The sequence below is a fragment of the Schistocerca cancellata genome, chromosome 10 (assembly GCF_023864275.1).
Source record: "Schistocerca cancellata isolate TAMUIC-IGC-003103 chromosome 10, iqSchCanc2.1, whole genome shotgun sequence".
NCBI classification, from domain to species: Eukaryota; Metazoa; Arthropoda; class Insecta; order Orthoptera; family Acrididae; genus Schistocerca; species Schistocerca cancellata.
Window position 1 is genome coordinate 214,107,240 of NC_064635.1, and position 15,030 is coordinate 214,122,269.

Here is a 15,030-nt window from a genome sequence, read left to right on the forward strand (position 1 = left end):
GAATTCCGGGAAAAACCCGGGAATTTTTTCATCGGGGACAAATCCGGGAAAAACCCGGGAATTTTGTAGAATTCCGGGATTTTTCGTTGTTTTAGATTGCAGTTAAAGTTTTGTAGGTGTGACGTGTAAGATCTGATACGCTGACAAAGAACTTTAGTCCACTGCTGCTAAATAATATTGCAGCAATGAAACACAAAACAGAGAATAACACCAAAATAAAAGTTTAGTTGCATAGAAAATGGGTAAATAGTGTCAAAGGATTTAGATTGAAGATTATGCAGTACGTCCGTAACAACTAACATGCATTCGATGTGTGTGACGTCACAATTGTTTACATTTCTAACAGATCACCAGAAAATATTACGAATAGTGGCTTGAGATGCGTTACTTTCGAAGTAAATTTCCACGCAAGATGATTTATGTTACGTGTGAGAATGTGCAGTGCAGTTCTTAGATCACAGGGCGTTATAACTCTCATTCAAAACGTAACACTTTGAGGATCAGCCATTTGAAAAATGTCGGGCCGAGAAGATAAGTCATTTATGCCACTATTTAAAATTTTACCGGCACATTTGTATTTGATATGACTTAACGTATAACACACGCTAAAAAAAGACCGAGCTTCAAGCTAGTTTTCATATTTAATGTTGTTCTTTCATAGATAAAAAATTATGCAATCGATGGCAAAAAGTTCCATTGACCTTCACAAAAATGTGCATAATGTGTTACTGGGTAATGTCACAAGGCTCTTCATGCCAGAACACTTCGACTTTTCTACGCAACTGATAATCATTTTGGCACGATTTTAATTGCCAAATTAGAGCCTGTTAGTAGGCCTGCGGACTTCCTTTCATTGTAGGACTAATAACAGTGGATGCCAATAGAGGATGCAATTCTCGTTCGTACATACACATCTGCTTGCGAGTTAACCGGTGTAGAAACGCACTTTGCTGAATTGAGCGAGCTCGGCCTACCTTCGTAACGTACGCGCCGCGGCCTGTCTTTCTCGTAGGCCTCGTGCTCTGAATAACTGCCGTCATTCGCTAGCGAGGTCACGTGACATGAGCTGTGACTGGCTGACAAAAGTGCATCGCTCAACGCAATCTCTATTTTAGAGTTTCGGAAGCTACCGTGCTGTAATTTGTGGAATTTGTGTATATACTTCAGCAATACGAAAATAAACTCTGTGCATATTGTCTGGCATCAAACAACTTTCCAAACGCATTGTTTTTCCTGGATTTCGTTTCCTATAGTGCTGGGACGTCCTCCGCCGGTATAATACCTTTAAGATTCAAAGGACTGATAGGTTTTACAGCTCCGAGGGAAAGTATACTGTTACTTAACACGGATGTATTTTCACCCGCTTTATACGTAATTTCATCCGAGAGAAATTGTGTTTTTAACCGGGAAATCCGAGAAAAATCTGGGAATTTTTTTTTCTTGTCCACGTAGACACCCTGCAGACGGTTTCTACTGGCCTTAAGAAAGCTTGTGACAGCATTCCCGTCAGTAATTTCCGATTGCAGTACTAGAGAATCTAGTGTAGCGACTCCCAACCGGGGGGGTAATAATTTTCTGAGAGCTGAAAACGAAAAGTTTTGAAACTTCCTGGCAGATTCATTCTAGAGACAAAAAGTTTTGATTGTGTTTCGGTTACGAAATTAAATTATTTTTAAAACATGATTATTACTATTATCAGTATTTTGTAAGTCTGTAATACTGCCTACGAAACTTGGCAATAATTTCATTTTTATCGAATACTAGCATTAACGCATGACACAATGTCTTGGATCTTAGAGCTTATGAGCCGAATATATCATCATCATCTTCCTCATATAGTCCACTCACCACACACACACACATTTTGTACGAGGGTTCAAACGGCTGTAAGCACCATGGGACTTAACTTCCGAGGTCATCAGTCTCCTGGACTTAGAACTAATTAACACTAACAGACCTAAGGACATCACACTCATCCATGCCCGGGGCAGGATTCGAACCTACGACCGGAGCAGCAGCACGGTTCGGGACTGAAGCGCATAGAACCGCTCGGTCAGAGCGGCCGGCTCCAGAAAGTAATGCACCGCATCTTGTTTCTTCACCAGTTCTTTATTGAACATAATGAGAATTACACACACGGAAGAATGGTGTTTTATCTACACACCCTATTTTCCCATGTGATCTCCATCCCAGTCTGTGGCCTTCCTCCAGCGCGAATTGAGGGCGCGTATGGCCCGTCTCACCAATCCGTGTCCTGGTGGCGGAGCCAGTGCTTCACTGTGTGAACCACCTCGCTCCAAATGACTTCCACGAGTGGCATCCTTTGACGGCCGAAACAGGTGTAAGTCCGAGGCGGCTGGGTTAGGGTTGTAGCGTGCAGGGGGTAGCACTGTCCAGCCCTGTTTTGCGATGCGTTCAGCAGCGCCCAGACTTGTGTGGCTCCGAGCGTCATCGCGTTGCAGCAAAACACCTCCTGGGCTGCTGTGGCGCCGAAGTCTCCGAAAGCGCGTCTTGAGTTTTGTTGACGTGTTCACATACGCTTCTGAATTAATGGTACCGCCTCTTGGCATCACATCAATGAGAATCACACCTTCACAGTTCCAGAATACAGAGATCATGACACCGGCGGAAGAAGTTGCTTTCAATTTTTTCTTTTGTGGGCAGTGGAAATGGCGCCATTCCATCGACTATTGTTTTGTTTCGGGCTCAGAATATCAACTGTCGCAATGTGGGACAAGAAGGCCTCCACCTCAGCTTCAAAACGTTGTTGTAACAAATCAAGACAGATTTTTTTTTCTTTTTTTTTTTTTTTTTAATCCACCGTTAGACACGGTGGGACCCATCTAGCACATACTTTTGAATATCCAAGAGTGCGGATAATTGCAATACACATTTCCTTTGCTTATTGACAGATTCACCGCCAACTGCCGACTCGTAACGCGTCTGTCCTCGCGAATGACAACGTCATCAGGTCGCTGTGACGTGTCAGGTGTGACGGACGTCGATGGTCTGCCCGACCGCTGCAAATCGTGGAGCTCCGCCGAACCGCCTCCTGGTGACCCCACCCTCCGTGCCCAGCGGCTAACTGCACTTCTGTCGACAGCAGTGCTCCACAGACTTTACACAAGCGTTTGTGAATGTTCCCCACAGTTTCTTTGTGTGCAGTTTGAAATTCAGTGACGGCACGTTGCTTGTAACGTACATCACCTACAGACGCCATTTTGAAAGTGTCCTGCAGCTACGCTATCTGTCGGAAATGACGAAAACTTCGCGTGCTTACTCAGGAGACTTCTAATAATACATACATAACGTTTCGCATTCGTACCATTGTTTTTCCCGTTCCGGGAATTGAAGATTTCGACTGTTTCTGCCTGTTGGTGACCAGATATCGGTCCCACTGATTCCAAGACTTTCGAGAATGTTTTAATTTCAAGTTTACAGTCGGAGTATTTTTTCGTGTGATTTAATTATAAATTAACAACATTTAAATTTTTTTTCCTTTACTTGTACCGTGAAACCGTCCTTCTTGCCAGGTTTCACGATTCTGCGTCAAGGGGAAGTACCCTAGAGGTTTTAATCAGTGAGTTTGCGATTTCAGAATGTCTGCCATAAATCGCTGTATTTTTTATTCCATTGACTTATAAGCTTAACATTTTTATCACTAAAAGACTGTAGACCTCTCAGCATGTGACGTGCTACGTCTTCCCATTCCTGAGGAAAAGTGTTTCGAACAGTGAGGCAGGCAGACGGACGGACAACAAAGTGGTGGTATAATGGCTCCATGGAGGTACGGGAAATTTCATGTAACTCATTGCTGAATATGCGATGTGATACCAGTACGGACCCTAGGCCACGTAAGGTTGTCACAGAATGACAACACCGACCAGTTAACGGAGCAGGCCCGTGTTTCTGGCCCTAAAATGAAGTTTAGTCTACCATCCTCCGACTTCAGGTTGCGGATGTGGGTACTGGCTGAGGAAGAATGGACAGAGATTTGGCGCCTGTCAATTTGTCCTAATGAGGATTATTGCGCTGCGATCCGACCAGTATTTATAGGCTCCCCTCTCGTGTCGAAAATTGTAGCTGAGCAGGAAGCTCATAGCTACCTTGTACGAAAAGCTCGGATAGGCATAAAACGTAAAGGCCCTCGCAGATTATCAAACGTTCTGCCAAAATGGCTCTGAGCACTATGGGAGTTAACATCTGAGGTCATCAGTCCCCTAGAACTTAGAACTACTTAAACCTAACTAACCTAAGGACATCACAGACATCCATGCCCGAGGCAGGATTCGAACCTGCGACCGTAGCGGTCGTGCGGTCCCAGACTAAGTAATAATTAATCGAGACACTGATCCCAAAGTTAACAAGTGTTAGCTGTCTGCTTGTAGCGTACAGTACTACATCTAATACGTACTCCGCAAACCACCTCACGGTGAACGGCGGGGAGTACCTTCTTCCTTTCCTGTTCCATTCTCAAACAGAGCAAGGGAAAAAGGACCATCTATCTCCTTTCTTAAGAGTCCTAATTTGTCTTACCTTCGCGGTCTTTACGCGAGATGTACGTTGGCGGCAGTAGAATCGAGCTGCAGTCAGCTTCAGATGCCATCCGTTGAGGGTATCTCCTTAGTTTTGCAATTACATACCAATAATAATTCAATGATCTGAATGAAGACATAAATCCTGGATATAATTTCTACGTAATTTCGTGTAACATTATGTATCCACACGATATTCAAGAAACAGCACCCGTCGAAACAGCACCCGTCGTTCTAACCAGGTAGCAAGCAAAGAGAAAGTGCTTATGCTAGCGGCCCGCGACTGCAACTCAGTACGTGATTTTCGATGCGACGGGATGTTCTTGGGTCTCGAGCTGGACCCACGACATGCAACAAGATGGCGACCGTTCAACATGGTACGATACTGTGCGTAATAACAAAGAATGATTAGGTATATATTGAAATCAATCCGAAAGGACTAGATTGATAACCAGTTATATTGCTATTCAACACAAATAAGATTTGCAGTCCCATACGGATACTCAAAGCAACAGGTTCAATCTCACGACAAGTTATTGCAACATCACGTTCAGCATACCAATATGAACAAGCAAAGCTATTTCATTATTCGTGCGATTGTGACAGCTTTGAATTTACAACACGTCAAAGCGAAAAGACAACTTGCGTTGGGTGAGACATGAGAAACCTACAAGTTATCTTTTTTTACCGCCCAGTTCCTAACGGTGGAGTACTCACGACGAAGCAGTGCCAATGTGACGCAACCACTTTAACTAAGCTTCGCCGTGGCAACTAGCTGAAATAGTCTCAACCAATTCTTTCTTCCATTGATTTCTGGACTTACTTTTATTTGGATTATTTGCTTGTTTCGTAGTCGTCTGCACGCCCATTCTGTTTGCACGAACAATATCTAAGCATCCTGTATGACTGACCGTGTTCGTGAGGTTGTTATTAGGAAGAGAAACTGAAAAATTGTTCAAATGCTCTGAGCACTATGGGACTTAACATCTGTGGTCGTTAGTCCCCTAGAACTTAGAACTACTTAAACCTAACTAACCTAAGGACACGACACACATCCATACCCGAGGCAGGATTCGAACCTGCGACCGTAGCGGTCACGCGGTTCCAGACTGAAGCGCCTAGAACCGCACGGCCACACCGGCCGGCAAGAGAACCTGAATAAACCCGAAATGTACCACATGTCTCTGTCGTAATCTCATCAAAATGTTAGAAATTGATCAAAAATTTCACACACACGAAACCTCAAAGCAGAAAATAATTTTTAAATAAAAAGGAATTTTGAAATTGGACTAAAAAGTATAAAATAATTTTTAGTTGCCTCATACACATTCGTAACTCCATACAGGCAGACATGAAAGTTTGTGATTGTCAATTTTTAACAGCTTCGAAAATAGTTCTAATATTTAAAACGAAAAACGAGGGACACATGAAATACATAATGGATGCATGAATAGTTCGCTTCCTTACTATTAGACCGCTTGCTAACTGATACACGAATAGTTCACCTTTTACTGTTGTCCATTGCATGCACTCCACGTTTTTCATTTTAAATCTTATATTTATTCTAATAGCTTCATAAATTCGCAGTCACCGATTTTCAGGACCGCATGTAGGACGGGGCTAGGAGAAATTATTTTATACTTTTCAGTACGATTTAAAACAATGGTTAGCTAAAAATTCATTTTTATTTAAATAATTAGTCAGAACAGCTTATAGGTAATTGGAGACAAATGTGTGTGCGATCATGGTAACTATAATAATAAAAATAATAATAACGAACGACCGGAGACAAATGGTCCCTTATACCAGAATATCCAGAAAATACACTCCTGGAAATGGAAAAAAGAACACATTGACACCGGTGTGTCAGACCCACCATACTTGCTCCGGACACTGCGAGAGGGCTGTACAAGCAATGATCACACGCACGGCACAGCGGACACACCAGGAACCGCGGTGTTGGCCGTCGAATGGCGCTAGCTGCGCAGCATTTGTGCACCGCCGCCATCAGTGTCAGCCAGTTTGCCGTGGCATACGGAGCTCCATCGCAGTCTTTAACACTGGTAGCATACCGCGACAGCGTGGACGTGAACCGTATGTGCAGTTGACGGACTTTGAGCGAGGGCGTATAGTGGGCATGCGGGAGGCCGGGTGGACGTACCGCCGAATTGCTCAACACGTGGGGCGTGAGGTCTCCACAGTACATCGATGTTGTCGCCAGTGGTCGGCGGAAGGTGCACGTGCCCGTCGACCTGGGACCGGACCGCAGCGACACACGGATGCACGCCAAGACCGTAGGATCCTACGCAGTGCCGTAGGGGACCGCACCGCCACTTCCCAGCAAATTAGGGACACTGTTGCTCCTGGGGTATCGGCGAGGACCATTCGCAACCGTCTCCATGAAGCTGGGCTACAGTCCCGCACACCGTTAGGCCGTCTTCCGCTCACGCCCCAACATCGTGCAGCCCGCCTCCAGTGGTGTCGCGACAGGCGTGAATGGAGGGACGAATGGAGACGTGTCGTCTTCAGCGATGAGAGTCGCTTCTGCCTTGGTGCCAATGATGGTCGTATGCGTGTTTGGCGCCGTGCAGGTGAGCGCCACAATCAGGACTGCATACGACCGAGGCACACAGGGCCAACACCCGGCATCATGGTGTGGGGAGCGATCTCCTACACTGGCCGTACACCACTGGTGATCGTCGAGGGGACACTGAATAGTGCACGGTACATCCAAACCGTCATCGAACCCATCGTTCTACCATTCCTAGACCGGCAAGGGAACTTGCTGTTCCAACAGGACAATGCACGTCCGCATGTATCCCGTGCCACCCAACGTGCTCTAGAAGGTGTAAGTCAACTACCCTGGCCAGCAAGATCTCCGGATCTGTCCCCCATTGAGCATGTTTGGCACTGGATGAAGCGTCGTCTCACGCGGTCTGCACGTCCAGCACGAACGCTGGTCCAACTGAGGCGCCAGGTGGAAATGGCATGGCAAGCCGTTCCACAGGACTACATCCAGCATCTCTACGATCGTCTCCATGGGAGAATAGCAGCCTGCATTGCTGCGAAAGGTGGATATACACTGTACTAGTGCCGACATTGTGCATGCTCTGTTGCCTGTGTCTATGTGCCTGTGGTTCTGTCAGTGTGATCATGTGATGTATCTGACCCCAGGAATGTGTCAATAAAGTTTCCCCTTCCTGGGACAATGAATTCACGGTGTTCTTATTTCAATTTCCAGGAGTGTATAATAATAAAAATAATAATAACGAACGACCGGAGACAAATGGTCCCTTATACCAGAATATCCAGAAAATATACACGAGCAACCTCCGATATTATTTTTTCGTTGGGGATCGGGCTCACCTCTGTGCGTTGTGTAATTCTAGAGGAAATTGCCGCTTAAGATAATTCCCCACATTTCGGTCGAATTTTCCGGAGCGACCGGTGCCCTCTCGCAGCAGTAGCGGCGCCATTACTTTCGCCGTCGGCCTTGCGCCGGATTCCTCGTATTTTGAGCCGGCCGGGGCGTGTTTCTCCAGCAGGGAGCAGCGAGGTGAGGGCAGCAACAGCCGAGGGCCGGGCACTAGGGCCAATAGTGAGGCGGTCTCTGGTGGACAGTGCGCCACCTAAAGCCGTCGGCACACGGACCGTGCATCCGAACGTTGAGCGTGCCGAGTTTCTGACGTCAAGCATGGAATAGCACGCTCGGGAGTCTTTCCGAACGTGCAGAGCAATATCTGGCATGTCAGATATCCTGAGCGTGCGTCTGAGCGTTGACCAATGAGATGGTCCAACGCCACCTACGTCACAAGCACGCCGTCTCCCTTCAGTACAGAGTTGTGAAGGCGCCATATTGGCATTCATTTCAAGCCTATATGTATATATGCCGTTCCGAGCACCAGAAAATTGAGAATCACTGCAAAACCCGTTGTTAACTGTGTGATTCGTTCGAATAAAATAATGAGAAACATCATATTCGCGGCAAAAGAATTATTGTAACTTGGCTATTTGAAGGCAGCGACACACTGAAGATCCACCCAAAACGCATTGTTCTTGGTACAATTTGTTATAATTAAATTTCAGTTAGTAACATATCTACGATTAATGTTTTTAGCATACGTTAAGATACTATGATTAGTACCAATTTGGGAGATGTTGGTTTAGCGTAATGAAGAGCGGCAGTGTTCCATAAAGAGTTTTTTTGTTGGGGCGGTGGTTCGCGTCCTGACACAACCAATTTTTTTTCTTAACATTCACGTTTTCATTAGGTTCTGATACTTTATTATTAGTTTAATGCAAGTGTAGACTATAATATTTGATGTTATGTAAATACAAGTTCACCTTTTTTTGGGGGTGACTTTGTTCGATTCGCTTAATCTAAAGGACAGCTTGCGCTACTTGTTTAAAGATATTTTACTCCTTCTTCTTTTACGCTTCGTAATTCACATGTTGCAAAGATTCTGCTACTGGGTAGGAACAGTGATCAAGTAAGACTGACCTTGGAGTTTTACTAGAATGTGGGAATAATGAAATAACGTTTATCTTACGCGGAGAAGTATTCCAAATTTCTAACGCACTGTCTGTAACGGAACTTTTATAAGCCTGTGTCCTTACTGATTGGACATGGTACTTTCCTTTTCGTGGACGATGGAAGAAATGTGCGTTTTAATAGAGCTAACGTGGGAATTACGCGCACCCGTTGAGTAACAGTGATTTACGAACTAGAAACATCCCTCAACTGCCGCTGGAGTGCGTTGCGATCGCGTATACCACGTTGGGGCTCACGTACCGTATGCACAAGTCGCATCGTTCCTGAGCGTTCAGCAGCACGTTGAACTTGGCACGCTCAACGTTAACGTTCGACAGCACGGTCCGTGTGCCGACGGCTTAAACTAGGCTCGCTCTGCGTGCCACCGACCGCTGGCGCTCGCTGCCCAAACTGGGTCTGGTTGGCTAGCTGCAGCCGTTCACACCCACGCAGCCGGTGGCCGCTTCAGGCAGCCATTACCACATCGGGTACTTTATGGGGACCCTCAGTACTCACTCACAGTTTTGTGTCGCCCACTGTTGTTGCCGTGGTCTTCAGTCGCAAGGCGGGTTTGACACAGCTGAAGTGTGCCAGCCGGGATTCGATCCCGCTGTACCTGCAGACCACCCCCGTCACATACGAATCTGGTCGTGAGTGCTGCGCTCTCGACGCACTGCTGCTCTCTCGAGTTGTGGCGCCAACCTTCCTCGTGAGTCAGTGTACCTATCTCGCGTCTGTCTGTGCATGTAGCTAATCTCAGGAATTGCTGTATGGATTTTGGTCTGGTTTTGGCTAATAGGTACATCGATTCACGAGGAATATATATTTATATATATGGTGAAGATGAAAAAAAAAATGGTTCAAATGGCTCTGAGCACTACGGGACTTAACATCTATGGTCATCAGTCCCCTAGAACTTAGAACTGCTTAAACCTACCTAACCTAAGGATATCACACAACACCCAGTCATCACGAGGCAGAGAAAATCCCTGACCCCGCCGGGAATCGAACCCGGGAACCCGGGCGCGGGAAGCGAGAATGCTACCGCACGGTGAAGATGATTTGGACCCTCAGATCGCCTAGCCTAATCCCTTCGAGGTTTTCCTTTGCTGCTGTGGTGACCATTGACAGAATGTTGCTGCATAAGATAGACAATGAACTTGAATACCGCTAGGAGGTATGTCCTGTTACTTGCAAATAACTCACTGTATCGAGCAAAAGCAGTCAGCAAGCGAGGAAGTGATTAGTAACTGACAAGGGGATGCCCTCAGATACGGCGAACCGAATCGGCTCATATTTGGCAGCTCACGTAACCGACTCAAAGGCCACGGAATCGATAGGTAATTGCAAATAGCATTTTTCGTCATCATATATCGGATATAGGAACAGTTATTTTCCTATAAATCGAGAAAAGAAACTATTACGACTGTAGATTATGTACGTGCCCGTAAGGTATATACTGGTTAGCGACCAAGGCATCTGGATTCCCAGATGTATTCAGCGTGCTTTTCGTTTATTTGTATTTTTTTCGCGTCTTAATTGGTAGTAGTAGGAGGGTTAATAAAGTAGGTAAATCAGTAAGGAATAAAAACAAAGTATACAAATAAATTTCTCAGTTACTTGGGTCAGTAAACAATTAAAATTTTAAGCCTCACTGTATGAAAACAATTCCGAGTATCACTGCTAGGAAGACGAGCTTTCTATGGGCGTTGTCGCATAAAGGAGAAAAATGAACCCTTCTCGCAGTTGGTAGTATACATAAAATAACGCATTCGTATGACGAGCAATATTCCATCAAAGCGTCCGAAAATTTGTTGCCTAAAGTTTTCCTGTGCTTATAAGAAGCAAATGATTGATTTGCTCCTCGGCACATGGAAGAGGTCAATTGTATAACCGACACGTTAAAAAAAATTGTGTCACTTGTTCCAGATCTGGGAAATTGACAAAGAGAGATTACAAAACGTATATTGAGAACGTTTTAAAACCGTACATTACTGATAGGAAGTTTTGTCTAATACTGGTTTCCTGCGGAAGGACAAACTGACAGCACCACGTACTGGTACAGTACCATGTTTATAAGTGACGAGGCTCGGCTAGAAGTAATGCCGCCAAACTGCACACCTGTGTGCCAACTACGTGTTTATTTTTGTCGCCGAGCTCAAAATCTTATTTCGAAGCTTCAAATTGGAATCTGCTTCTGCAAACCCAGCGGCTGTTGAATCACCGCACGGATGAAATAATAATTCTCATTATAATTCGTGACCAATTTTCAGCACCGATTTTTCAGACAGCACACACCTGATGCACATCAAAATGTAATTCTTGATTCTATTTGCTTCGAATGTTTATACGAGAAGTTCCATCGACCGATTTGTTCGAACCGAACTGAGGACATGTGAAAGAACATTTGCAAAGCGATCAGGATTAAATTATTAATTTTTTAGTAATGTAAATCGTTTGAGTAGTTTATATCCTACCTTCTTGTTGTTCCTTCTTCATTTACTTATCTTAGTAATCCTCCAATTACCACCAATTTCGAAACGGAACAAATACAAAAGAAAAAAAAAATGGAGAATTGATGTGAGAATCGAAGATGGGTGCTCTGCTCCATAGCCAGATGCTTGGTCGGTAAGTTTTTTACTACACTTGATTTATTTATTTATTTTTTTGTACGCTAGCGCCTTTTATGTTGAATGGCGTTTACCTTAGATATAAATAAACAGGAATCGTAAAAGTTCATTCTCTCAGTTTGTGTACCGCGTATACAGTAAATCGTCACTTTTCCATTCAAAATATCTGACACTCTTTCATGTTGGGCTGCACACGACCTGCCTACCGAACCTCGGCCTGGTAGGTTGGCCGTGTCTCAGCCCTTCCACACGTAACTACAACGGCACGTGTTTACCGCCCTTACTTCGTCTGATCTTTCGACAAAGTATCACACTTTCGTTGCGGTGGGTTCACACGACCCTTATTGTAATCGAATGTATGGCCGCTGTAGAGTTTCCATTAACACTGCTGCAATGTGGCTGCAATACACGGAAATATTCCCATGTGGCTGGACAACACTGCTGCACTACGGGTGCAGTACACGGCAAAATATACTGTGGCGTGGCTGTGCAACATTGATGCAGTGTAGCTGCATTGCGCGGCAGTATTGCGGTATGTCTGGAGAATATTGCGGTAATGTGGCAACAACATACGGAAGTATTGGATTATATGCAAGCAACATTGCTGCAATGCACGACAATATTGCGGTGTAGCCGGTAACGTAGCACTAACGTACTGCAATATACGGCATTATTGCGGTGAGGTCAAATAGTATTGCCACAATAGTATTGTTATAATTTGGCTGCAACACGTGGGAATATTGCAATACGGTGAGGCGGTATTGGTGTAACGTTCCTGCAAAAGACGTCAGTATTTTCGCATGGCCGAGCAATATTGCTGGTGGAGTTGCCGCGGAGTTGCCGGTACTCTCCACCAAGTGTGGGGAGTATGTCTAATGGTCTGGTCATGCACGTCTGTCTCCTTGACCTAATGTGCCTGCTTCTGTCTCAAACTCTAGTCTTGCTTCCTCTTTCTCGTGCCAACAGCGCTGCAGTTAGAAAGTTTGAACGCGTACGTAGAGTCCCTCAATTTGTTTGTATTTCACAAAAAAACTGGGCAAACGGGACCTTGTACGGCTTTAGAGGAAGAAAAATGAAGAACCTCTGTACGTAGGGGTCACTTTTACCACTGTTGGCCGCAGTTTGCATATATTTAAAGCTTAGGTTTGACCTTTTCTTTTAGCTTTAGTGTGTCCATCCTTTTGACTGGATGTCCACGGCCGTTCACTGTCGTAAGAAAATGAAACGCCCACAGTCGTCCTTATGATCTTATTTACTGTGTAGCGACCCGTTTCGACGCCTCACTGCACAATCTCCAGGCCTTAGTTGATGCTGAAGGGGCTGTCTTGATTCATATATACGCTGCACCAGTGGCCAACATAACTGGTTTACGCAAACTATCCGTAACTTTGATGTCAGCAACCATCAACTGGGAGCTGACTTCTTTTGGTGTTAGTCACACCTACTTGGGAAGCGAGCGTGACGATTGCGTGCTAGCGGTAAGGGGCTGCCTACACACGTCAACAAAAATTGCTGATTCACCCCGATATGACTAAATTACACGCGAGGAAGGAATGCAAAGATAACATTACCTGAAAATTTTCACAGTTCTCAAATCAGAGTGTGTGTGTGTGTGTGTGTGTGTGGTTTGAGGTTTTCGGGCGCTAAACAGCGTGGTCATCAGTGCCCAAACGCATAGAAACAGGAACACATGCGGTGAAGGGACGAAGACGGACAGCGAACAAGGAGAACGGCTAAAAGACACAGACCTGACGCAGTTCCAAATCCTCACATACAGAGGCAAAACAAGAGGAGACGAAACGCACTAAAAAAGGAAAGTGAAACAAGTAGGTAATTGTGACCGGCGGACGTCTTACCTAAACCCTGGGTGAGCCAGTCACCCAGTAGCACATTAAAATCCTCTCCGTAAAATCCGAGGCAACAAATTGGACAGGACACAAAACCGTAAGACCTTAACCACAGTCGTTGCGCCGTCTTGCAAAATAGAGGGCAAATCCGGTGGCAAGGAAACCACCGCCCTCTGGTCAGAGGACAATCAAGTAAAATGTGGCGGACAGTATTCTGGACGCCACAAGCACTGCAGATCGGGGGGTCCTCCCGCCGGAGTAAAAATCCATGCGTTAAGGGACTGTGCCCGATGCGGAGGCGAGTGAGGAGAACCTCATCCCGCCTCTCAAATCAGTTTTTATCAACTCACATTTCCAATAGGCAACATCCTACATTTGTATCTCTGCTGTGGAAGCTATTTCCGGACCACTCAGTAGCGTAACCAACGCCCGACTCTCTTACTTCACTCTGAATGCTACTTGGCAGTGGCGATACTGATGACAACAAAAGGTCGCACTTCTTGTACTCAGAACGTCTGTGATCTAGCATATCGACTAGTGAAGACTGCTGTTTGAAAAATAACCAGTCTACAGACATGAAGTATGACGCATGGGATGAAAATTGATCTCATATCACTTTCACTGTATACGGAAAATAAGCTAGAAACCTTACAATTGCTGCATGTGATCTCTCACCATAATGTGGTTAACAGGCTTCAGTCTCAAAGCTCGTTCGACCATTTGCGTGTATATGTGTGTGTGTGTGTGTGTGTGTTAAAGGGAGAAAGGGAGACCATGTGAGCACGTGAGCCAGAATCGGTTGATCTGCACCTTGTGCCCCCTGTAGGAGAAAATTTATAGCTCTCTTTTGCGTCTTAGCGTACGCAAAATAATGGACGGGCCAGCAAAGACACGGGTGGAAAAGAGCTCCGAGATATTTACTGTCAGCTGCTGACAGCAAGTGTTGGCGGTGGTCTCATTCCAGTAGTAACGGCTTTCGTCATTCTCCCCTTCTCTTCGTCCTCCCACAGGCGTAGCTAAAACCGCTCGTGGGGAACACAGCTTGTTTTACACATGCGCGATATAATGCGAATAATACGTGCAGCTGTCTTTCTAGCGCCTTAGCACTGACACCTTCATACGAATGTAGATGCGTAAACCCCACACATGGTTCTAATAGTTTCTTTTGTGGAATGAATGCTTTTGCATAAGCAAGGAGTTACCAGAGAATATCATCCAGTAAGAAATATGTCAAAAACTAGTCGAACATAAACATTTTAGAAGGTCTTCTGTATATTCTAATATGCACAGCTGAGGACTTTGGAATACATATTTTTGTTAATAAAGGCAGTCGCATAATTGGTATTAATAAAAAAAATTGGAACCCAGATTGGCTTTGTTTGAAAAATATGATCACCAGTTGCTGTACCAGACGCCAACGATGGACTGTAACCAGTATTACTTGGATCTAAGTACGCTGTTGGTGTACTTTGTTTTTAAGGTAGCCT

The 15,030-nt window shown here is 45.1% G+C and overlaps 1 protein-coding gene across 1 annotated transcript in view; it reads left to right on the plus strand.

The window, feature by feature from the left end:
* The window catches only part of LOC126106274 (activating transcription factor 3), a 609,251-nt gene that overhangs the window by 283,806 nt on the left and 310,415 nt on the right, over positions 1 to 15,030 (plus strand). The window lies entirely within an intron of this gene.